Source organism: Sus scrofa, chromosome X (genome assembly GCF_054392235.1).
Source record: "Sus scrofa isolate SSC_HxYL_T2T_F1_AM1 chromosome X, Sscrofa_HxYL_maternal_Yorkshire_Landrace_v2.0, whole genome shotgun sequence".
In the NCBI taxonomy this organism is placed as follows: Eukaryota; Metazoa; Chordata; class Mammalia; order Artiodactyla; family Suidae; genus Sus; species Sus scrofa.
In genome coordinates this window covers 77954324-77980760 of record NC_139401.1, presented here as the reverse complement: position 1 = coordinate 77980760, position 26437 = coordinate 77954324, and positions in this window count along the sequence as shown.

The following is a 26437-nucleotide window of genomic DNA, read 5'->3' as shown; positions in this document are numbered from 1 at the left end:
AAAGAAAAAGAAAGCAAAACATAGCACTAAAGATGGTCAGTAAGACACAAGAGAACGCAACAAAAAGAGGAAGGGAAGAAAAAAGATGCAAAATAGCAATCCAAAACAAGTAAATGACAAAAAGTACATACTTATCAATAATTACACTGAATGTAAACGGGTTAAACACTCCAACTAAAAGACAAAGACTGGCTGAAGGGATTCAAAAACAAAACCTATATATATGCTGTCTATAGGACACCCATTTCAGATGTAAGGACAAATACAGACTTAAAGTGAGGGGATGGAACAAAATTTTACATGCAAATGGAAATTATAGAAAAGCAGGAGTAGCAATACTCATATCAAACAAAATAGATTTTAAAATAAAGAAGGTCACAAGAGACAAAGGACATTATAATAATGAATAAAGAATCAACACAAGAAAAAGAAACAAAAACTGTAAATATATATACACCCAACATAGGAGCAGCTCAATATATGACAATTACTAATAGCCATAAAAGGGAAAATTGACAGTAACAGAGTATTAGTGGGGGACTTTAACACCCCACTTATAGAAATGAACAGATCATCCAGAAAGAAAGTCAAGGAAACACAGGCTTTTAATGATACACTCTATCAAACAGACTTGACTGATATCTATAGAACTTTTCACCCCAAAGCAGCAGAATATGCTTTCTTCTCAAGTTCTGGCATTGCTGTGAGCTGTGGTGTAGGTCGCAGATATAGCTTGGATCCTGCATTGCTGTGGCTGTGGTGTAGGCTGGCAGCTGTAGCTCCGATTAGACCCCCAGCCTGGAAACCTCCATATGCCAAGGGTGTGGCCCAAAAATAAAAAAATAAAAAAATCAAGTGCACACAGAACATTCTCCAGGAGAGATCACATTTTGGTAAATTTTAAAAAACTGAAATTATTTCAAGCATTTTCTCTGTTCACAGTGTTATCAGACTAGAAATAGACTACAACAACAGCAACAACGAAAAAAAAAAAAAAAACAGCAAAAAAAAATCCCATAAACTCCTGGAAGCTAAACAATATGCAATAAGCAGCCAATGGATCATTGAAGAAATCAAAGAGGAAATTGAAAGATACAAAGAGACAAATGAGAATGAAGATACAACAATCCAACACTTATGGGATACAACAAAAGCAGTTCTGAGAGGGAATTTATGGCAATACAATCTTATCTCAGGAAATAAGAAAAACCTCAAGCAAAAACCTAACCTTACACTTTAAACATCTGGAGAAGTAAGAACAAACAGAGCGCAAAATTAGTAGAAGGAATGAAATCATAAACATTAGAGCAGAAATTAATAACATAGACATGAGGAAAACTACTGAGAAGATCAATGAAACCAAAAGTTGGTTCTTTGAAAAGATCAACAAAATTGAATAACTCTTTGCAGGGAGCCGAGAAGATGCAGGGACTCAAAAAAAACGACCTTGCCTGACGGCAGAAAAACCTGAAGGCAGGTTCCTAACCAAGGAAGGGAGCTCATCTGAACAGTACAAGGCAAAGATGGGCTTCTGGTCAGGATAAAAGCTCACTTGAACGGTTCAAGCCAAAGGTGGGCTTCTGGTCAGGATAAAAGCCTACCCGTATAGTACAAGCCGAGGGCAGGCCTCAGGTTACATGGCTCTCATGTTGATGTTGATGGGGAAGAATTGGGGCTTTCCTGGGAAAACAATTTCCATATTTGCGCTGGAGAACATGGATTGTTTCTCGGGTGACCTAGTCTTTCCTGTTGTTTTATTTGTTATTTAGTTTTCCTCAGTCTTTCCTGATTACTTGCTTATTATTCTTATTTTCCATTCTTATTTTCCTGTGGTGATTTGTGATTTAACAAAGTTACAGCAATAATATAATAAGAATTTCATCCTGAAGGACTTTCCCCTATTTAAATCCAACTTAATTAAAACATAGTGTTTATCTACTAACTAGTTATACAGTAAACTTCAGAGTTAGGATTTTAATGAGGTTCATAGAAGTTAGACATATATTATTCTTGACCAAAAGACACCTAGCTGTGAGTTATAGAAGCTTTTAAGTGATAGCTAGTTAAGTTAGTTTATATTTTCTTACACTGTCTCCTTGCCATAATGCTTTAAAGATAAGTACCAGTCTAAAAACAAGATTTGTGAATGCCAAATTCTTGTGTCTGTGACCTCTTCAACTTGTGGAGACTTTCTGGCCATGGGATGATTCGTACTGAGTCTCCTCCTTCCCACATGATGTATTGTACCTAATTGCCCTTAAATTGTACTCACTAAATTTAGTTAAAACAAAGATCTTAGAACATGATGTATAGCTGCTGTACCATGTAAAAGTTAACCGATGTACTTTTAACACTATGATATAATCTGTAGTTAGAAACTGTCTATATAATCAACCACTTATGCCAATAAAATTTGAGCAGTCCAGTGCCCTGAAAGAAGGGACAAAGAGGCTGTCTCCATTGCAAAAGCTGAGGTCTGTCCATCTTCTTTGGGAAAGTGTACACTCCTTGGCTGCCGGAGCTGGCCTCCAGCAACTCTTAGCCAGACTCAACAAGAAAAAAAAGGGAGATAATTTAAAGCAATACAATTAGAAATGAAAAAGGAGAAGTTACAACTGACACTGCATAAATAAAAAGGATCATGAGAGACTACTATTAGCAACTACATGCCAATAAAATGTATAGCCTAGAAGAAATGGACAGATTCTTACAAAGATAGAAGATAACAAGATTGAACCAGGAAGAAAGAGAAAATATGAATAGACCAAACACAAGTGCTGAAATTGAAAATGTGATTTAAAAACTTCCAAAAAACATAAGTCCAGGACTTGATGGCTTCACATCTGACTTCTACCAAACATTCAGAGAAGAGTTAACACCTCTTCTTCTGAAACTTTTCCAGAAACTTTTGCAGAGGAAGGAACACTCCCAAGCTCATTCTATGAAGCCACTATTTCCCTGAAACCAAAACCAGACAAATAAAACACAAAAAAGTAAATTACAGGCCAATATCACTGATGAACATAGATGCAAAAATCCTCAACAAAATATTAGCAAACCACATACAAATATACATTATAATGATCATACAGCATGATCAAGTAGGATTTAACCCAGTGATGCAAGGATTCTTCAATATTCACAAATCTATTGACGTGATACACCACATCAACAAACTGAAAAATAAAAACCATATGATCATCTCAATAGATGCAGAAAAAGCTTTTGACAAAATTTAACAACCATTCCTGATAAAAACTCTCCAGAAAATGGGCATAGAGGGGTACTACCTCAATATAATAAAAGCCATTTATAACAAACCCAGAGCTAACATCATTCTGAAGCATATCCACTAAGATCAGGAACAAGACAAGGATGTCCTTTTTCACCAATGTTATTCCTCATAGTTTTGGAAGTCCTAGCCATGACAATCAGAGAAGAAAAAGAAATAAAAGGAAGCCAAATTGGAAAAGAGTAAGTAAAACTATCACTGTTTGTAAATGACATGATTCTATACCTTGAAAATCCTAAACGCTACCTGATAACTATTAGAGCTCATCAATTAATTTGGTAAAGTTGCAGGATACAAAATTAATACACAGAGGTCAATTTCATTCCTATATGCTAAAAATGAAATATCAGAAAGATAAATTAGGGAAATCTTCCCATTTACCATTGTATCGAAAAGAATAAAATACTTAGGATTAAACCTACCTAAAGAAACAAAATACTTCTACTCTGAAAACTATAAGATGCTGATGAAATAAATCAAAGATGACACAAAAAGATGGAATATATGCCATGCTCTTGGATTGGAAGAACCAATATTGTCAAAATGACAATACTACCTAAGGGAATCTACAGATTCAATGGAATCCCTATCAAATTACCAATGACATTCTTCACAGAACTAGAATAAAATATTTAAAAATTTTGTGGGAACACAAAAAACCTCTAATAGCCAAAGCAATACTGAAAAGAAAAATGGAACTGGAGGAATCAGGCTCCCTGACTTCAGACTCAACCATGAAGCTACAGTCATCAAAACTTCATGGTACTGGCACAAAAACAGAAATATAGATCAACAGAACAGCATAGAAAGCCCAGAGATAAACCCAAGCATCTATGGTCAACTAATCTATGGCAAAGGAGGCAAGAACATACACTGGAGGAAATATACACTCTTCAATAAATGGTGCTGGGAAAACGAGACAACTGCCTGTAACAGAATGAAATTAGAACATTTTCTAACACCATACACAAAAATAAACTCAAAATGGATTAAAGACCTAATTGTAAGGCCAGATACTATACAACTCCTAGAGGATAACCTAGGCAGAATGCTTTTTGACATAAATCACAGCAACATCATGTGTGGTTGGAGGAACAACACCCACCTCCTAGAATAAAAACAACAAAGACAAAAATAAACCAATGGGACCTAATCATACTCAAAAGTTTCTGCACAGCAAAGGAAACCATTAAAAAATGAAAAGACAACCCACAGAATGGGAGAAAGTTTTTGCAAATGACTCAACTGACAAAGGTTTAATCTTCAAATATACAAACAGCTCATACAACTCAACAACATAACAAGCAGCCCAACTGAAAAATGGGCAGAAGATCTAAATGGACATTTCTCCAAAGATGATATACAGATGGCCAACAGGATCATGAAAAAATGCTCAACATCACCCTAAAAAAAAAAAAAGCAAAAACAAAAAACAAACAAAAAAAAAGAGTTCCCTTCATGATGCAGTGGAAATGAATCGGACTAGGAACCATGAGGTTGTAATTTTGATCCCTTGCCTTGCTCAGCGGGTTAAGGATCAGGTGTTGCCGTGAGCTGTTGTGTAAGTTGCAGACACGGCTCAGATCTGGCATTGCTGTGACTGTGGTGTAGGCTGGCAGCTGTAGCACCAATTCTACCCCTAGCCTGGGAACCTCCATATGCTCTGGGTATGGCCCTAAAAAAAAAAAAAAGCAAAACAAAACAAAACAAAAAACAACAAAAAATGTTCAACTTCATTAATTTTTAGAGAACTACAAATGAAAACAATACTGAGGTACCACCTCACACCAATTACAGAGGCCATCAGTAACAAGTCAACATACAACAAATGCTGGAGAGGATGTGGTGAAAAGGGAACCCTCCTTCACTGTTGGTGAGAATGTAAATTGGTACAACCATTATGGAAAACAGTATGGAGGTACCTCAGAAAACTAAATACAAAACTACCATATGATCCAGCATTCCCACTACTGGGCACATATCCAGACAAATCTTTCACTGAAAAGGATATATGCACTCATACATTCACCGCAGCATTATTCATAGCAGCCAAGACATGGAAACAACCTAGATACCCATCAACAGACGAATGGATTAAGAAGATGTGGAACATATATACAATGCAATACTACTCATCCATAAAAAAGGACAAAATAATGCCATTTGCAGCAACACAGATATAATTAGAGACTCATACTGAGCGAAGTAAGTCAGAAAGAGAAAGACAGACACCATATGATATCCCTTATACATGGAATCTAATATATGGCACAAATGATCTATCTACAAAGCAGAAACAGATGATGAGCATGGAGAGCAGACTTGTGTTTGCTGGTGGGGTGGAGGGAGGAAGGAGTGGGATGGACTGGGTGTCTGGGCTTAGCAGTGGGCAATGGGATCCTGCTGTATAGCACAGGGTACTATATCCAATTACTTGTGATGGATCAGGATAGAGGATTATGTGAGAAAAATAATGTATATATATATATATATATATATATATATATATATATATATATATATAGCTGGGTCACTTTTCTGTACAGTAGAAATTGGCAGAAGATTGTAAATCAACTATAATATAAAAATAAATATATTGGAAAGGGAGATGAGTTCCCTTGTGGTCCAGCAGGTAAGAAACTGGTGTCATCATTGCAGCCTGGGTTGCTGCTGTGGCACAGGTTCGATCCATGGTCCAGGAATTTCTATATGCTGTGGGCACAGCGGAAAAAAAAAAAGATTGGAAAGGAAGAATTAAAACTATTTTATTTGCAGAGGATATGATCTTGTACATAGAAAATCCTAAGTAATCCAATCAAAAAAAGAGTTAGAACTAATACATGGGTTCATCAATGCTGTAAGATATGATGTCGATATATAAAAATCTGTTTTATTTTTACACTAGCAATAAATATGGAACTGAAATTAAGAAAACAATTCCAATTAATATAACATTAAAAAGAATAAAATACTTAGGAATAAATTTAACAAAGAAGTACAAGACTTGTGTAACTACAAAAATTGTTAAAAGAAATTTTAGAAGACCTAAAAAATGGAAAAATATTTCTTGTCAATGGAATAAAAGACTTAATTTTGGTAACATGGCAGTACTACTACTTAATTTTGGTAACATGGCAGTACTACTCGTTTATTTGCAGATTCAATGCAATCTCTTCCAAAATTCTAGCTACTTCTTTTTTTGTTTATAACAGAATTTGATGAGCTAATCACAAAATTCATGTGGAAATGCAAAAAAATATAGTCTAGAGAAAACACTCCTTTAAAAAGAAAAAGTTGTCCAACTCATAATTCACCAATTTTAAAATTTAGTACAAGGCTACAGTAGTCAAGACAGTGTGGTATTGGCATACAGGTATACAAATGGATTAATAGCCCAGAATTGATAATTCAGAAATATATCCTTTCATTTACAGTCAATTGATTTTCAACAATATTGACAAGACAGTTCAATGGAGAAATGATATCCTTTTCAACAAGTAGTTCTAGGACAACTGGGTTACACACACAATGAATGAAGCTGGACTCCTGCCTCACACCATATTAAAAAAACACACAAAATTGATCAAACATTTAAATATGAGAGATACAACTATAAAACTATTTGTAGCAAATATAAACATACACCTCTATGATCTTGGTTTAGGAAATAGTTTCTCATATGAAAAACCAAAAACACAAGCAGAAAAGAAAGAAAGCAAAAAAACTGGACTTCAATGAAAATTAAAAACCTTTGTGCATCCAATAACACCATCAAAAATTAAAGAAACCCCATAGAATTGCAGAAAATTTTGCAAATCATGTATGTGGTAAGGGATTTCTATCCGTAATATCTAAAGAATTCTTACAAGCCAATAGTGAAAAGACAAGCCAATTATAAAATGGACAAAAGATATGATCAGACATTTCTTCAAAGGAAATAAAAATTGCTAAAATTGGAGCTCCTGTCCTGGCTCATTGGTTAATGAATCCGACTAGGAACCACGAGGTAGTGGGTTCGATCCCTGGCCTTGCTCAGTGGGTTAAGGATCCGGCATTGCCATGAGCTGTGGTGTAAGTTGGCTAGATTATTCTTCATTTCAGCCAACACACTCAGCAAACACTTAACGATCTGGCGTTGCCGTGAGCTGTGGTGTAGGTTGCAGACACGGCTCGGATCCCGTGTTGCTGTGGCTCTGGCATAGGCCGGTGGCTACGGCTCCAATTCGACCCCTAGCCTGGGAACCTCCATATGCCACAGGAGCGCCCCAAGAAATAGCAAAAAATAAATAAATAAATAAATAAATAAAAAAACAAACAAAAAATAAATAAATAAATAAATAAACAATAAATAAATAAATAAAAAATAAACAAAAAATAAATAAATAAATAAATAAATAAAAATAAAAAACAAAAATAGAATATCTTGTCATCAAAACATAGTTGTTCTTTGTTCTTAGATAATCTTATAAACTAATTTTTGTGATTATTCTCTCCTAATACCCATCTCCAGCAGCATGTTTCAAAGGAGCTTCCTTTGATAAAACGGGAAAAATAATTCGTAATGCATAAATTGATACTTTTGTCAAGTTTTTTGAGTTACATATGAACTTGAAGATCTTAAAAAACTATAGCCCTTAAATGTTCCATGACCATGTTTATCTTGCCAGGATATGTCTGACTAAAAAATATTTTGAATGAGTAGCCAAGCCGTAAACCATATTTCACTGAATTGAAGATGCTACTTTGAGGTGTGCCATGATTTCACCTACCACTATGAAATAAAATAATGTTACCATTAAGCTAGTCCACTTTTTTTCCTTTGATTTTAGAGATGTTAAAGTACAGAAAAAAAACCCACCTCCTCCAACCGTATTATGCAAGTCTATATGGTCCCTATGGCATGGGTTGTAATAATATTTTGGAAGATCAAACTGAAAAGGTACATATGTTCCTAGAGGTCATAGAGAGATGAGTTTTTATGTAGCTGTTTGAGCAATGACTTTTAGTAAGGCTATTTCTGACTAATATTCTAAAAATGAGCCAAGCATCATATCCTACCTTAACTAGACATCTGGAGCTTCCGTGATGGAACAATCATAACTCTGTTAGAAGAAAAATGCTAAAGACAATGTGAGCTGAAAATAATCAGAGAAAAATGATTAGGGGACAGGCTCTGAATAGCAATAATTTCTTATGGAAGAGGAGTGTATTTGTTTTATTTTTATGCTTTCATAGAAGAATGAAACTTGAAAAATGAGAGAAGACATCAGCAACCATAACATATAACTCTTCTCCTTGGCATATATTTAATAAAGTCCACCATAATTTTTTTAAATGTCAGATGGAAAGTGGATACATGGACTACATGCCTACAGATTTTAAATATATCACAGAAGATAAAATTGAGAAGTATAGTTAAAAAGAAATATGGCACAAAATAACCAGATTTTCCGGAACAGTCTGTATTATAATTTTATATGTGATTGGAGAGTGGGAAATCAGTTAGAGGTATAAATTTGAAAGGTAGCTCCATACCAGGTGATAGTGAAAACCTTGGAAAGTGTTGATAAAGACAATCAGAAAGTTCAAGTTGGAGATATTTTAGATAATAGTCTTAATAATACTATTTGACTTTATATAGCAAGGAATCATTTAAACTACTACCCCATATTCTAGTCTGACTTTAACAACTTTGAGATAAGAAAAGAAAGAACACTATGTATTCTAAAACACATACAAAAGTAAAATATTTTTTAAATAACATGATGCAAAAAAAGAAAGGAACATCAGGGATAATGCTATTGTGCCCATTTTATAGATGAAAAACTAAAGGTCAAAGACTTTCATTATCTTGCTCCATAAATCATGGAGATTGTGCTAGAATTTAAGTCTTCTGGCTCAGTATTGTTACCACTTAATCAATGCAGGAAGCAAAGAAAGGTTAAGAGGGGTGAAGGAGCGAATGAATGAAAGGGATCCAGAGGCTATCAAAAGAATCAAGAAATCACTAGAAGTTAAGAGAAATATATCTGAGGAGGGCATTGTCAGTAAGGTCAAATGCTACCGGAGAAGTAATATAAGTTTTTATCACAAGTCTCTTGGCAGTAAAGTTTGAGCCAAATATTCTCCTTCATTAAAAATGAAGTATGTTTGGCAGGGAGATATAGGTCAACCAAATATAAACTTATTTGTGTAACTTCTGTTTGGGCCGTCTTAAATCTATCATTTTTTTAATGGGCTATTGCTGTTATTAGGTTGCATATTCAAAATCAGCTAACAAGAAGGATTATTGAATTTTCACACTCACAAATATTCATTTTTTCTCAGTTAAGAAAGTGGTATCATGTATTACTAAAAACCTCAGGGACTTTTATGTCCCTGGTGAAAGGGCCTTCCTTTCTAGAAAGACAAAGGAGCATTTACTAGTAGATGCTGATATATAAGCACATTTTTTTTTTTATTGTATGGCCCCATTTAGTCAGAAAATATTCAATAGATTTATCATCAAAGCATGAAGATGGAAATCTATTTTTACTGGATTTACCATTTTTGCCAATGGGTTTTCCTTTTAATTACAAGGAATAGTATTAGGGAAGAATAATATCAAAGGAAACAGGAGATTTTTGTGATGTTATGGATGTTTATAGATATGTTCATACTCATTTGTCATTGTGGACACAGTGTAGTAATTTGGACATGCATAAAAACGTAACCATGGAGTTTTATACCAATTAATAAATGAAAATTGTGTTTTATATAATTAAAGCTTAAATAATGCCAAGATATTTACTGACAAGTATAATCAGATGATATTATAAGTAGAAATTCAGCTCTGTGACAGCAAGGACTATGTTCCTCAGAGGAGTAGGGAAGTTTATTTTTCTGGAATTAAATAATAGGAATTAATTGAACTACAACTCTCCAATATATCCCCTTAATATCACAGTTAAACATAATTAACTATCAGTGCCATTTAGAGAGTTTGAGGAACATTTTCAATGATTTACAATTAATAATCTATTCTAGTAAAAGAACAACTGGAAAATAATCAGTAGGATGTAATTTTTGCAGAAATTAAAAGAAGGGATGGTAACAATCATATTTCATTAAGTATATATTGTAATCCATTTACTACATGAAAAATTAATTTACTTATATGTTCTTTTTTGAGTCTGTCCTAAAACCATTCCATGCTTAAATCTGGGTCAGAATTCACCACTCTATAATAAAAAAAATCTGTTTTGACTTCCTGTCTCCAGGTTTTCAGTACAGAAAATGCTGTATGCTGTGAGTTAGTTTATTTTATGGATTATTGTCTTATATCTGAGTTTCTGAAAAAGATAAAGAAAAGCATTCTATTTCTTTTCTTATTGCCACTATTGCTCAGTTTTGTGTAAAATCTCATGTACTTTGAGATTTGTCTCATACACTAGACATTCTGAAAGTTCATATTCCTTTATGACTTCTCTTAAAATACTGAGTAGAGAGATACAAAAATGTCTGCTTTTACTTCCATGGTAGAACTTATTCTTAAAGTATATTTTAAAAATTCCAGAGAAATAAGATTGGCAAGTAGTGTTTTTTTATACTCAGGCTATTGTTCCCTCCCTCAACCCTGTGAAAAATAGAGATTATTGTACAGATTCCTTTAAAAATATATCCAGCAGCCTCAGTGCCACAGTGCTATAACAAATGGTTGTAAGTTATAATTATGTTAGAAGAATGGAATGCGATTTAAATGATGACAACGAAGATGGTTTACTGTTCAGCAGTTAGAAGGAAAGATCAGTAACTAATTTCTTGGCTTGAAAACCTAACTCTTTCAAGCTGATTTTACCTGCAATGACTTCCTTTGGCGCTTATCTGAAAACATTTTTTTAAATCTTTCTCTCTCATCTCAGTAACATAAAACTTCCTGGAATACACAAATTTTTCACAAAATTTTTCCCTTTTCTTTTTAAGTACAATGAGGTTAGATTTCAATAGCTCTAAACAGTTTAAATAGGAAAAAAATCAGTTAATTTGTTTACTAAGTATCCCAGAACAACGTGTGTTAATGAACAGCAACATTTGAGGAACTTATATTATTAATGAAAGATCTTTAAATTTACTGGTAAGGAAAATTACCTAGATGTGTGAAAATAATTGGGGATGAATGTAAATTGGACATAGTATTATTCTGCCTTCTGTGATACCATTGTTATGGATAACTAATTTTGTGTTCTAAAATATTATCACTTTTCAATCTCTTTTCATTCATTATGTAATTATATAATTATACTTTATAATTCATTATATAATTATATTGAGGTTGATCTAAACTCAGTACTCAAATATTTAAACCTTTTCACTTGGAACTAAATGGATGGCTCTCTATTCTGTGAAGAATTTTGTATTTTCATATCTGTTAACTTTTATGGTTATGCTTTGTTTTACAATCGGTATATGTTTAAAATTAAAGTTCATCTTCCTTTCTTTATAGTCTTTATCATTCTGAGGGAGAAAAAAAAACCTTAAATAGTTATAAAGCCATAAGGCTCAAATAATGTTATGTTTTTGGTCTCCTATAATCTCATTTTTCTAACCCTATTAATATAAATTAAAAGTAAATACAAAGACTAAAGATGTGTTATTTAAAAATTAGTACCTAGCTAACTGTTTGATTAATGTCTAGCTCCACAGTGGCAGATTGCATGGTAAGCTGAAAGTTGAAGACGTTATGTTAACTCTCACTAGGTGATTTATTATTTACATAGCCTATAGAGCAAGAATTTCCTCAAGTTCATTCATAGTTAAATTCCAGAATTGGTAGCTGCTTGATTTTTATATTGACTCTGAGGTAAATTTCAGTTGTGATGGGGGACTTGAATTATTTGGACAGCTGTTGGAAATGTCATTCTATTAATAGCAAGAAATGTGTCTGACTATGCCTACCATTCCCTTCCTTGTTTCTACTTACTGACTATAAGATGACATGGTCATTCTCTCCCAAGGCTTCTATGACATCTAAATAGTTCTTTTGTAGTCAGAATTTAGACCAGAAAAACAGTCTTACGGTTTTCTTTTCTGAGAAATGAAATTGCCAAAAGTGCAAGTCTCCAAACTCAGGTGAATTTTATCTCAAGTTGTGATGGGAACTAAATACATATACATATTATTTGGGAAGACTAATCAATAATCTTGAAAGGGAGAATGCCAGAAGCTTAATAGGTAGGACGTTTTCTTTTTATCTTACTGAGCTTATTCATAAAGTTTCTCCAAACAAATATTCATAAGATGTAGAAATATTGCTTGGATATAAATATAGTCAGGTTTGATTTGTAGATGATTAAGTAACTATGCTAAAATAATATTACTTAATGTATTAAAACAATTTCCACAGAAATAGAATTGAATCTCATTGTGTAGAAATTACCCACATAGTTCATCTTATCATTGATTTTTTAAGAGTTTAACTTCCTTTTAAAAATTTTTTTCCTCTTCCTTTACTATGTTTTCTTCATAAATTATCTTTTTTTTAGAACAAATCTGAAAAGCAAGCTATGCAAGGAGAAGATCAGGTAAGAAAACAACAATAACAACAAAATCTATTGAAAATTAAGTAAAGCAATAATTCGTTACAATGCTAAGGACTTAAATATGATAAGACAGATAGACTCAGGTTTAAATTGCTTTGGAACTGCTACTATTAACAGCTGCCTGTAATATGGAAACAAAGTGAGTAAAATGGGATTTTTTTCTCCTCTGTACACTAAATATCCAGCTGGAAGCATCTGGATGACAAATTAGTTTGTTTTGCATGGGGACTATTTATTCTGTTTCTGTAGAAATTTTAGCACCTGATTGCTTTTGGCTCTGGGCTTTTGGTTGTCCTGGTAAGTGAATGTATTGTCCTTTCCCTTTTTTTCTGTACTGTTGAAGCAGTGTGTGTGTGTGTGTGTGTGTGTGTGTGTGTGTGCGCGCGCACGCACGCACTTATTCATGCTGAGAGAGAGAGAAAGAGATGGTATATAATGTTATCCAAGTTATGGCTGGAAAACTATGTTATTTTGTGTCTTCGCTAGTGTTTAAGAGTTTCTAAGTAGTAGGAATTTTCTTTTTTTTTCCATTTTTTTTGTATGGGGTATATCCGTTTATAAGAGAATTTCTTATAATTTATTTACCATTATACTAAAGATGTGCTTTGCAAATGAGAAAACTTTGCAAGTGAATACTCAGCAGGACTATTAAGACATGGATATATTTCATCAAAGAGATACTGATTTACCCATTTTCAGTCACAGAACTTAACAGAAAAGAATCATTAAATATGATTAGCCATGACAGGTAGGGAAAATATACTTAGAGAGTCATTTGTAAATTGCCTTGTATGTAATAGGTTTAGCTTAGATTGTTTATGTATGAATTCACAGTTTATGGATATTTAAAATTTTTTTCATTTAAATCCGTGGTAGGGTAGGTAAACACTCAATTAGAAAATCTGATAATTCCTTATTAGTAGTAAATGAGATTGATATCTTGAACCTAGCCTTGATTTATAAAGAGTTTCTGTTTAGCTACTTTTGAATACTGTTAGGAACTCTTTCTTGAGTTCTGAGATTCTTGGGGATTGCCATATTTTCTGGTTTTAATTCCTTTCAACCTACTGTTATAGTATATATTTTTAGTGTCTTAGTAGTCCTCAGTGGGAAAATACCAGTATATTCACAATTGTAAATTAAATGTTGTCAAATATAGAGTTCACATGTGAAATTTCATTAAAATACTATTTGAGTTAATTTTATTTGGGACAAAGAAATTATTCAAGAGAGTAGTTTCCAGTTTAAGCTCTACTGTCAGTCTGCTTGTATTTACATTTCAGATAAAACTTACTAGCTGTGACCTTGTACACAATACTCAGTAGCTTAGAGTATCTGTTGCTTTATCTGCAAAATGGAGATAGTTCCAATGCTAAAAATTATTGTAAATATTACCAGAGATAATTATCTTTAGTATTTTTGTATATAGTGATTAGTAAATACTAGCTACAGATGCTATTTCTCTCCCCCCTCCTCTTTCTCATCCTTCCACTCCTCTGCCACCTCTTCCTCCTTGTTATTACTTTCTTCAGCATTATTATTATTTTTTATTTGAGAGTTCTATCCCATGGTTTCCTGGCTGTCTGCTCCAATCCACACTGCATAGTTTGACTAGAATAATCTTTCCTCAGCATTGTCTTCAAACACCCTTGTGCAAAAACCTAACTGATTAAAATTAGACTGACAAATATACCATTAAAGGCCTTTTGTGAATATAATGCCTCTGTCTAATGCCAACTCTCCAATTCATTTTGCAGCATTCTTGACTTTCCTAATTTATTTTAAGCAATTAAATCCTCTTGCTATTGAGTCAAAAACAACAGGTGTTAAGAATGAAAGGAGAAAGAGGCCAGCCATCTTGAAAAATTGTGATGGTAACAATAAAAGCAACAATATTAATAGCTTACATTTGTAAATTTTGTGATCTGTAAAATGCTCATATATAAGTATGTATGACTATATACAATATATATATATATATTTATGTGTAAAATATGTAACTATACAGTTATACAAAGTTATATATATATATATACACACACACATGTGTGTGTATGTATATATACATATATATGTAGATATATATGAAATATACTTTCAGGCTTACAGAATGGTTTACAGATCTTTTCCTGATTTTTTTCCTCAGATTTGGGTCAAGGACTTCTCTGGAGGGGCCAAACATACATTAAAAAATATACGTAATTTTGGGTATTAGAATAGACCATAAGGAGTAGAACAGACAGAATAGTGGATACTTAACTGATGGCTAAGTCCTAGTGGTGTACTAGTGGTAAGACTCTTCAACCGGAGGTTTGTGAGAAAGGGTCATCTTAAATAAAGAGAAGAGCTTGAGTAAGGGATGGAAATTGGAAACCACAATGTGTGATTAGGAGATAAAGAAAGATTATATAGTCTTTCCTATAGGATGTAGAGGAAGACTAAGCTGGCTAGTCAATGTGGTTATCTATAATGCTTTGGATTTCTATTTTTTTTCTAGAGATTTTATTTTTTACACACATAGAATTTAGTTTATTCTCTCAAATATCACCAATCATCTCATAATTTCATTTGATTATGTATCTTTGATACTTGGGGTTTTTTTATTAAAGTATGATGATTTCTATTAATAGATATTGAAGAAAAGTCCAATTTTAATATAATATCCTAACCCCTTGACTCATAAGACACAAAGAGATTACCATTGGCTTTGTTTACAGAATTCTTTTATAGGTTCCTTTTCCCTCAAAGTTTGTTTATTCCACACTTCATAGATATGAAAAAAAGAACACAGTTACCTTTGCCTTTGCCAAATGTCAAAACACTTAGAATTCTTATTACTCTTGGATATTATGCCTTTTTTAGATGGCAGGAATTTGTTTTTACCCTTTTCCACATCTGTATAACAAAGTCTAAGTATTTAGGCACAAGAAATGAAAAAAGTGAAATGATTAGACTGTGGTGTGCTGGTAAATATTTAACAATTCTGGCTATCTGAAAGAAACAGGCATGAAACTTAAATATACACATAGATATATAATATTTTAATTCATGTGAACATGCATAATATATATATTTTACTAATATTATGGATATAAGGCACATAATTTACAATAATAATAAAATATACAGTATTCTTTATTGTAAATTCCTTATAGCCAGTTGATTTTCAGGGAATGTTTTCACTGATTTTTGATGAACTCTTATATTGTAGCCAGCTATGTTTGCAACTAACAGATGAATGAAATTTAACCACGAATATTAAGTGATATTTCTGTTTATGTTAATGACTTAAACAAAAGCAAAACAATTGATATGTGTATTGAGAGTTCACCCTTTTAGCAATAATGTGAGTTCCTTAAATAATAGTTTTTTAAACTCAGAAGAATATTGGCGTTCCTGTTGTGGTACAGTGAAAACAAATTTGACTTGTATTCATGAGGGTGCAGGTTCAATCCCTGGCTATGCTCAGTGGTTTAAGGATCCAGAATTGCCACGAGCTGCAGTGTAGGTGGCAGACATAGCTTGGATCTGACATTGCTGTGGCTGTGGCATAGGCCAGGCTGGAAGCTGCAGCTCTGATTCGACCCCTAGCCAGGGAATTTCCATATACCATGGGTGCAACACTAAAAAGCAAAAACAAAACAAAACAAAAACAAAAAATAAACAAACTCAGAAGAATATTTACTCAACTTCTTATGACAATCACAATACAATAGCTACAAACATGGCAGTCATACTTCTAAGTTTAATCTGTTAATTATTAACATTTCTCCATCACTTTTATAAATTTAAATAGGCTTAATTTGTAGAATTAGAAGTTTGTCAGATTCGGTTGGCTAAAATTTTGTTGAGAATTTTTGTGGTTAAATTCATCAAAGATATTGGTCTATAGTTTTCTTTTTTGGTGGTATCTCTGTCTGGTTTTGGAATTAGGGTGATGGTGGCATCATAGAATGTCTTTGGGAGTGTTCCTTCTTTTTCAGACTTTGGAAAAAATTTAAGGAGGATGGACATAAGTTCTTCTTTGTATGCTTGGTAGAATTTGCCTGTGAAGCCATCGGGTCCTGGACTTTTATTTGTAAGGAGTGTTTTAATGACATATTCAATTTCGTTTCTAGTGATCTATTTCTTCTTGATTCAGTTTTGGCAGGCTGTAGGTCCCTAGAAAGATGTCCATTTCTTCTAGGTTGTCAAATTTGTTGGCATATAATTGTTGATAGTATTCTCTTATGGTTTTTTTTTATATTTCTGTAGCATCCGTTGTGACTTCTCCTTTTTCATTTCTTATTTTGTTTTTTGGGTATTTTCTATCCTTTTCTCGGTAAGTCTAGCCAGAGGTTTGTCAATGTTTTTTACCTTTTCAAAGAACCAGCTCTTGGTTTGATTGATTTTATCTCTTATTTTTTGAATCTCTATTTTATTGATTTACTCTTTGATCTTTATGATTTCCTTCCTTCTGTTGACTTTAGGCTTTGCTTATTCTTTTTTCTAATTCATTTAGGTGGTGGGTTAAGCTGTTGAATTGAGATTTTTCTTCTTTATTGAGGAAGGCCTGTCTTGCTGTGAACTTCCCTCTGAGCACTGCTTTTGTGGCATCCCGAAGATTTTAAATGGTTGTGTCTTTATCATCATTTGTCTCGAGGTATTTTTTAATTTCCTTCTTGATTTCCTCATTGACCCACTGGTCTTTTAGTAGCATGTTGTTTAGTCTCCATGTAGTAGGTTTTTTCTCACATCTTTTCCTGTGGTTGATTTCTAGTTTCATGTCATTGTGGCCAGAGAAGATACCTGAGATAATTTCTATACTCTTAAATTTGTTGAGGTTAGCTTTGTGCACCAATATGCGATTAATTCTTGAGAATGTTCCAGGTGCACTTGAGAAGAAGATATTGATTTTTTGGGATGTGATGTCCCGAAAATGTCGATTAAGTCTAACTTTTCTATTGTGTCCTTTAGGATGTTTGTTGCCTTATTGATTTTCTATCTAGAGGATCTGTCCATTGATATGAGTGGGGTGTTAAAGTCTCCTACTATGTCAAAAAGATCATACACCATGCTCAGGTGGGATTCATCCCAGGTTCATAAGGATGGTTCAACATATGTAAATAAATCAAGGTCATACACCACATTAAAAAAAGAAAAGTCAAAAACCACATGATCATTTCAATAGATATAGAAAAATCATTTGACAAAGTCTAACATCCCTTCATGATAAAAACTCTTACCAAAGTGGGTATAGAATGAACATCCCATAACATAATCAAAGGCATTTATGACAAATCCACAGCCAATAGAATACTCAATGGAGAAAAGCTGAAAGCCTTCTCACTCAAATCTGGAATAAGACAAGGATGCCCACTCTCACCACTCTTTTTCAACATAGTATTGGAAGTCCTAGCCACAGCAATCAGACAAACAAATGAAATAAAAGGCATCCAAATAGGAAGAGAAGAGGTAAAACTGTCACTGTATGCAGATGACATGATACTAGATATAGAAAATCCTAAGGACCCCACCCCAAAACTACTTGAACGGATCAACAAATTCAGCAAAGTAGCAGGATATGAGATTAACATTCAGAAATCAGTCACATTTCTGTATACTAACAATGAAATATTAGAGAAGGAATACAGAAATACAATACCTTTTAAAATTTCATCCCCCAAAAATCAAATACCTGGGAATACACCTGACCAAGGAGGTAAAGGACTTATATGCTGAGAACTATAAAACATTAATCAAGGAAATTAAAGATGTAAAGTTATGCAAAGGTATTCCATGCTCATGGGTTGGAAAAGTTAATAGTGTAAAAATGGCTATACCACCCAAAGCAATCTATAGATTCAATGCAATCCCTATCAAATTACCCAGGACATTTTTCACAGCACTAGAACAAACAATCCAAAAATTTATATGGAACCATGAAAGACCCAGAATTGCCAAAGCAATTCTGAAGAACAAAACCAAGCAGGAGGCATAACTCTATCAGACTTCAGGCAATATTACAAAGCCACAGTCATCAAAACAGTGTGGTACTGGTACCAAAACAGACAGACAGACCCATGGAACCAAATAGAGAATGCATAAATAAACCTTGACACCTATGGTCAGTTAATCTTTGACAAAGGAGGCAAGAATATAAAATGGATGGGAAAAAGACAATATTTTCAGCAAGTATTGCAGGAAAACCTGCACATCTGCATGCAAATCAATGAAACTAGAACACACCCTCACACTATGCACCAAAATAAACTTGAAATGGCTGAAAGACTTAAATATGAGACAAGACACCATCAAACTCCTGGAAGAGAACATAGGGAAAACATCCTCTGACATCAACCTTACAAATGTTTTCTCAGGTCAGTCTCCCAAAGCAACAGAAATAAAAGCAAAAATAAGCCAGTGGGATCTCATCAAACTGACAAGGTTTTGCACAGCAAAGGAAACCAAAAAGAAAACAAAAAGCCACCTTACAGAATGGTAGAAAATAGTTTCAAATGATGCAACTGACAAGGGCCTAATTTCTAAAATATACGAACAACTTATATACCTCAACAGCAAAAAATCCAACAATCCAATGGAAAAATGGGCCAAATACCTGAATAGACATTTCTCCAAGGAAGATATACAGATGGGCAACAAGTGCTTGAAACAATGCTCAATATCCCTGATGATTGGAGAAATGCAAATCAAAACTACTATGAGGTACCACTTCATACCAGTCAGAATGACCATCATTAATAAGTCCAAAAATAACTACTGTTGGAGGGGGTGTGGAGAAAAGGGAGCTCTCCTGCACTGTTGATGGGAATGTAAGCTGGTACAACCACTCTGGAGAACAGTATGGAGGTACCTTAGAAAACTATACATACAACTACCATATGACCCAGCAACCACACTCTTGGGCATATATCCAGACAAAACTTTCCTTAAAAAAGGCGCATATACCAACATGTTCACTGCAGTACTGTTCACAATAGCCAAGACATGGAATCAATCAAAATGCCCACTGATAGATGATTGGATTAGATAGATGTGATAAATATGCACAATGGAATACTACTTGGCCATAAAAAAGAACAAAATAATGCCATCTGCAGCAACATGGTTGGAATTAGAGACTGTCATACTGAGTGAAGTAAGTCAGGTAGAAAAAGACAAATACCATATGATATCACTTATATCTGGAATTTAACATACAGTACAAAGGAACCTTTCCACAGAAAAGAAAATCATGGACTTGGAGAATAGATTTGTGATTGCCAAAGAGAAATGGAGGGAATGGGAGAGACTGGGAGCTTGGGGTAAATAGATGCAGAATGTTGACTTCAGGATGTATTAGCAATGGGATCCTGCTGTGTAGCACTGGGACCTCTGTCTAGTCAGTTATGATGGAGCACGTGATGTGAGAAAAAAGAATGTATACGTGTAAGTGTAACTTGGTCACCATGCTGTTCAGTAGAAATATATATATATGTAAATAAATGATAAAAAAAAGTTTGCCAATTTCCATTGTTTAAATTTTCCCTGTATGGCTCAATCAACCAACACAATAGAGTTGGGAAGAAATGTACAGTAGCACACCACCATACACATACAATACAGTAGATGTAAAAGATTCAAGAGAACAAGTGATAGTAAAATGTGATAAATTAATAAATAGATGGTGAGTTTTGAGCATTTATTACCTTCCCTTTGAAACATAATTTATTTAAATATAAGTTTATTTAATTTATTTGTATTTAATAATGGCTATGTTTAACAACCAACTTGCAAAATTCGTGACAATTGACTAATTGCCTCTTGCAAATCAGCTTTAGCGTACCACTGAAAAATAGTGTCATTGATTCATTAAGCATTTTTAAGGTATCCTATGAACATAGGGGTGCATGTATCTTTCTGAATGAAAGTTTTGTCTTGATATATGGCCAGGAGTGGGATTCCTAAATCATATGGTAGTTCTATATTTAGTTTTCTAAGGACTCTCCATGCTGTTTTACTTAGTGGTTGTACTGATTTATGTTCCTACCAACAGTGAAGGAGGGTTCCCTTTTCTCCACACCTACTCCAGCATTTGTTATTTGTAGACTTGTTAATGATGGCCATTCTGCCTCGTGTGAGGTGGTACCTCATTGTAGTTTTGATTTCCATTTCTCTAATAATTAGTGATGAACATTTTTTTATGTGCCTACTAGCCATCCATATGTCTTCTTTGGAGAAATGACTTTAGGTCTTCTGCCCATTTTTCAGTTGGTTTGTTTTTTTGTTGTTGAGTTGTATGAGTTTTTTCTATATTTTGGAGATTAGGCCCTTGTTGATTGCATCATTTGCAAAAAGTTTTTTTCCCATTCTGTGGTTTGTATTTTTGTTTTTCCTTTTTTTTATGATTTCCTTTGCTGTGCAAAAGCTTTTGAGTTTAAGCAGCACTACTCACAGTAGCCAAGACTTGGAAAAAACCTAAATGTGCATCAACAGATGAACTGATTAAGGAGATGCAATACATGTATACAATGGAATACTACTCAGCCATAAAAAAGAACAAAACAATGGCATTTGCAGCAACATTGATACAACTAGAGATTCTCATACTATGTTAAGTAGGTTAGAAAGAGGAAAACAAGTACCATGAGATATCGCTGATATGCAGAATCTAAAATATGGCACAAATGAACCTATCTACAAAAGAGAAACAGACTCAGAGACATAGAGAACAGACTTGTGGTTGCCAAGGGAGAAGGGGGAGGAAGTGGAATGAATGGGAAATTTGGGCTTGGTAAATGCAAACTGTTAGATTTAGAATGGAGAAGCAATGAGGTCCTACTCTATAGCACCAGGAACTCTATCTAGTCTCTTGGATGATGGAAGATAATATGCGTAAAAGAATGGACATATTTGTATGACTGGATCACTGAGCTGTACAGCAGAAATTGACACAAAACTGTAAATCAACTATACTCTAATAAAAATTAAAATTACAAACAATGAGGACAACATATAAGGAATACCTAACCTGCTAGGTAACAGGTATTATCCTAAGCATTGAAGGAAATAAAGACTAATCATAATTAAGCTGAAAAAAATCTGTAAGGGATCCTGAATATTATCAAGCATATTTTTATTGAGATAAAATTGACATATGACACTGTGCAAGTTTAAAGTATACTGTGTGTTGATTCAATATGTTTATATATTGCAATATAACTACCAGTGTAGTGTTAGCTAGTACTGATATCATGTCTGACATTTATTTTGTGTGTGTAAGATGAGAACATTTAAGATTTACTCTCTTAGCAACTTTGGACTGTATAATGCAGTACTGTTGACTATAATTTCAAAGCAATACATTAAATATCCAGAGCTTACTCATCTTCTAACTGAATATTTGTACCCTTTGAGAATCTCTGCAATTTCCCTACCCCTTAGCTCTTAGTAACCAACATTCTACTCGCTTTCTGTGAGTTGGGCTATTTTAAGATTCAGATCAAAACCACAATGAGGTATTACCTGTTAGAATGTGAGGATGTGGAGAAAAGAGAAACCTTGTGCAATGTTGGTGGGAATGCAAATTAGAATAGCCACTATGGAAAATGTTACTGAGCTTTATTAGAAAATTAAAAATAGAACTACCACATGTTCCAGAAATCTTATGTATATATACACACACACAATGGAATGTTATTCAACCATGAGAAAGAACAAAACTCTACCATTTGTGACAGCAAGGATGGACCTTAAGGAAATTATGCTAAGTAAGATGTCAGAAAAATAAAGACAAATACTGTATAATATCACTTATATGTGGAATCTGGAAAAGCTGAACTTGTATCAAGCATGTTGAGTCACTGGACTCCATTAATCATGCAGAGGAGCTCACAGTAGGAAAGTAGCAGTTGTTAAAATGATTATTACCTATAAACCCTGCCAGAACCCGAAGACCTTCATATTTAACACTATCTTTAATACTGATTATGTGTCCTAGTTTATAGCGTTTTTCTTTGGGAAACTTTCTATAAATTTTAAACAGTAAATATACCACCAGATACTATAGGAGTAGGAAACATCAAGAAGGTAAAACAAATAAAGAAGGATGGGGAGTCTGAATTGGAAGACATAGGAGGAGGCATCCACATCAATAGTAACCCTGAAATAGGTGTATCCAAGTGTATTAGTTTTCTAGTGCTGCCATAATAAATTACCACAAACTTAAGTGCTTACAATAACACTAGTTTATTATTTTGCAGTTTGTAGATCTAAGTCCAGTATGGGTCTCAGTGGGCTAAAAATCAAGGTATATGCAGATCAGAGCTGCTTTCCTTTCTTGATATATTAGAAGAGGATCCATTTCCTTTGTCACTCAGGTTACTGATAGAATTCAGTTCTTTATAGTTGTAGGGCTGAGTTCCCTGTCACCTTCCTGGCTATCAATGAGAATAGTTCTCAGCTTCAAGAGGCATTCTTTGCCTCATAGCCCTCTTCCTTCATCTTCAAAGCCAGCAATGGCTGATTAAATCTTTCTCATGCTTTGAATCTCTCCAGCGTCTTCTTCTATTGTGACATCTTTGTGACTTCCCTCCTTTCTCCTTCTCCTTCTCCTCCTCCTCCCTCTTTTCTTTATCCCTCTCCTCTTCTTCTGTTTTTAATGGTCCATGTTATTGCATTGCTCCCACACAGATGATCCAGGATAACTTCCCCACTTTTTAAAGACAGCTGTTAAGTAACCTTAATTACACCAACAATCTTAATTCCCTTTTGCCACATAACATAACACATTCACAAATTAGAGGGATTATGATATGGACATCTTTGGCAGAGGTGGGGGTGTTATTTTGCTTACCAAAGCAGAACTTTTCTGTAAGATTTTAAGTCACTGACATTTATTTCTGCTCTCACCCCTTTTGATGTTAAAGAATGATGCTCTACCACTCTTTTCTTTCCGTTTATACCCCAGGAGTGCCTGCTGTTAGACATTTTATTTGCCCTTAAGTATAAATGTATAAAAGTTCACTTTTAGCAGAAAGACTACATTGTATTCAGATTAAATTCTCTTGATCTTTTACCTCAAACAGCAGGTTTTTAATTATGTTTGATCTTGGACTATTTAACTTCTCTGATCTTCATTTTCTTCGTACACTGAAGAGAGATCAAACAGATCCCTTGTAGCATTGTTGTGAAGGTTAGAAATAGTATAAGTAAATCCTGAATCCAATACCTTGTGTATAGTAGATGTTCAATAAATGATGCCTGTTATTATTATTATGGCATTATTTAACTATGTTCCATTTGAAGTAAATTTCATTTAGTACCATCTCTCCAATGCATACTTACAGCCAAGTAATTACATTGCATAGTAAGAAAAATCTCACAAAGTATTGGTTTCTGGCATTAATGGATCTAATTTACACAATTGACATATCTAATCTAGTGTAGGAATTTTAAAAATGAATTAAGAATAAATTCCTAATAAAGACTTTTCATTGGTTATCAGTAACAGAAAATAAAGTATTTTCTTTGAACAAAGATCCTATTTACATTATGATATATTTGGCTATATAGCCATGTAAAACTCTAAGTCATCCTTGACTTTAAAAAATTTTACTACTTGAATACTCCATATACAATTAGTTACAAAGCTCTTCTGATTTTCCCTGTTGCTTTCTTTGAATCTGTTTCTTCTTTTCCATTCTTAATAACAAGATACAAGGCATGGATGTGAAAGCTAATGGATCATGAAGAACAGAGATGGGAGTCATGAAAATTAGGAAGGGCTGAGGAATTATTAAATCCTGTGAGTCAGCTGATGAGGTCTAGAAAGTGAGATGTATATACAAGGGGATAATAGTGATCATTAATGGTATTTTTTAAAAGCATGTTTTTTGTTGGATAGATTGTGTCCAATGGCAAGAAACATGCATTTAAGTGTTTGAAATTTGTTTGGCAGGATCTAAGAATAAGGAAATGCTTCATCTCATACCTCTTTGTTCTTTCAGACTGATTTCAAGCCTTAGTTCATTAGGAAATAAGATAATTATAAGGAGAGTAAATAAATAGGATGTGAGACTGCATTCCTCTATAACTCTGCTTAGCTTTTCTAAATATTTATGAAAAATTTCTTTGCTTTTTAAAAAGAAATCTAACTTTTTCTCTTTAAAGATATTGACATTTGAAAGTATTAGGATAGTAACATTTCTACATAAAATATTTAGCCATTGCTAGGCAGCTCATCCTCATAGACCTGAATATTTTGGTTCATTCTGCCTTTCATATGCTATCTTTGGCAAGCATTTAATGGCACAACTATACATTTTGAGCATAATTGATCCTTTAGAAGTGATATCTATTTCCGAAGTACAGAGTAGTTGTTAAATGTACAGCATCCAGAATCAGATAAGCTGAGACTTAGTGTTTCTAATAACTTATTTTTGCTACCTTGGGAAATAATATGTTTGTTGACTAATTTTTTGTGTCAGACACTGTGATAAATAATGTAATGAATTATTTTATTTAATTATCTTTTCTTTTTGCCTCAATTTCCTGATTTTTAAAATGAAATTAATAATAGCTTGTATATCATTGAATTATAATGAGGACTAAATGTTTTAATGTAATACAGAGTACCTGACTCAAAAATAGCACAATATTAGCTATTATTAAGATGATGGTTATTAATTCACTCCAGTCTTCTTTCCTTTTTCAAATGCAGTAGGAGCTAAAAAAATCATTTTTGAATGTTCTAGCATCTAATGAATTTAGCAGGTGCTGACCACATGTTGTTAACTGATCCTGATGAACACAGTAAAGCATGCAACTCTTTAAAAATAAGGTCACAACCTCCCTCTTCCTAATGTTTTTTTTTTTAATTTTCAGGAACTTATATTTATATTACTCTATTTTAGATTGTTCTAAAGGCCTAATAGCTACTCCAGTGGCTTTAACTTCTCCAGATAAGGTAAAAAGAGGTGATGTGATATATGAAAGTTTCTTTTTTAAAAAGATTAGTTCACTTTAGATTCATTTATTTCTTATTCTGCCTCTGTGTTTGTGAACCCATGAAGTATTTTATTATCTTCGTTGTCTAAAAACTGCAAAATTATTCCCTGTTGTGTAGTGGCAACTGGCATTTTATGAATTCTAGCTGATACAGGTCTTCCTGAGGTAGGTTTTTACTATATATTAGACTTTTAAACATCTCATTAAGAATTTTAAAACTTGCATTTTAATATAATGTTAGTTCTATTTTTGCCATTAAAAGAAAATACCCAACCTCATATCAAAAGGTCTTTAGGGTGTTCTTTTTATTTTCAATATTATTAGACATTTCCCTGTTAGGTCCAAATCCATCTAACTATTAATGATCTTTGTGCCATTTCCTATTTCCCTCCCTATTCACCTATAGTGCACATCCCACTTTCCCAGTACTTATTGTTTGGATAGTGGATGGTAGCAGCTATGAAAAAGAATGTAGCCTTTCTATGAGTTTTCTGTCAGGAGAGCATACGTTAGAATATATAAATGGATTCACCTGGCTTCTAACATAACTTATCCATATATTAGACCTCAAGAGGAAGAC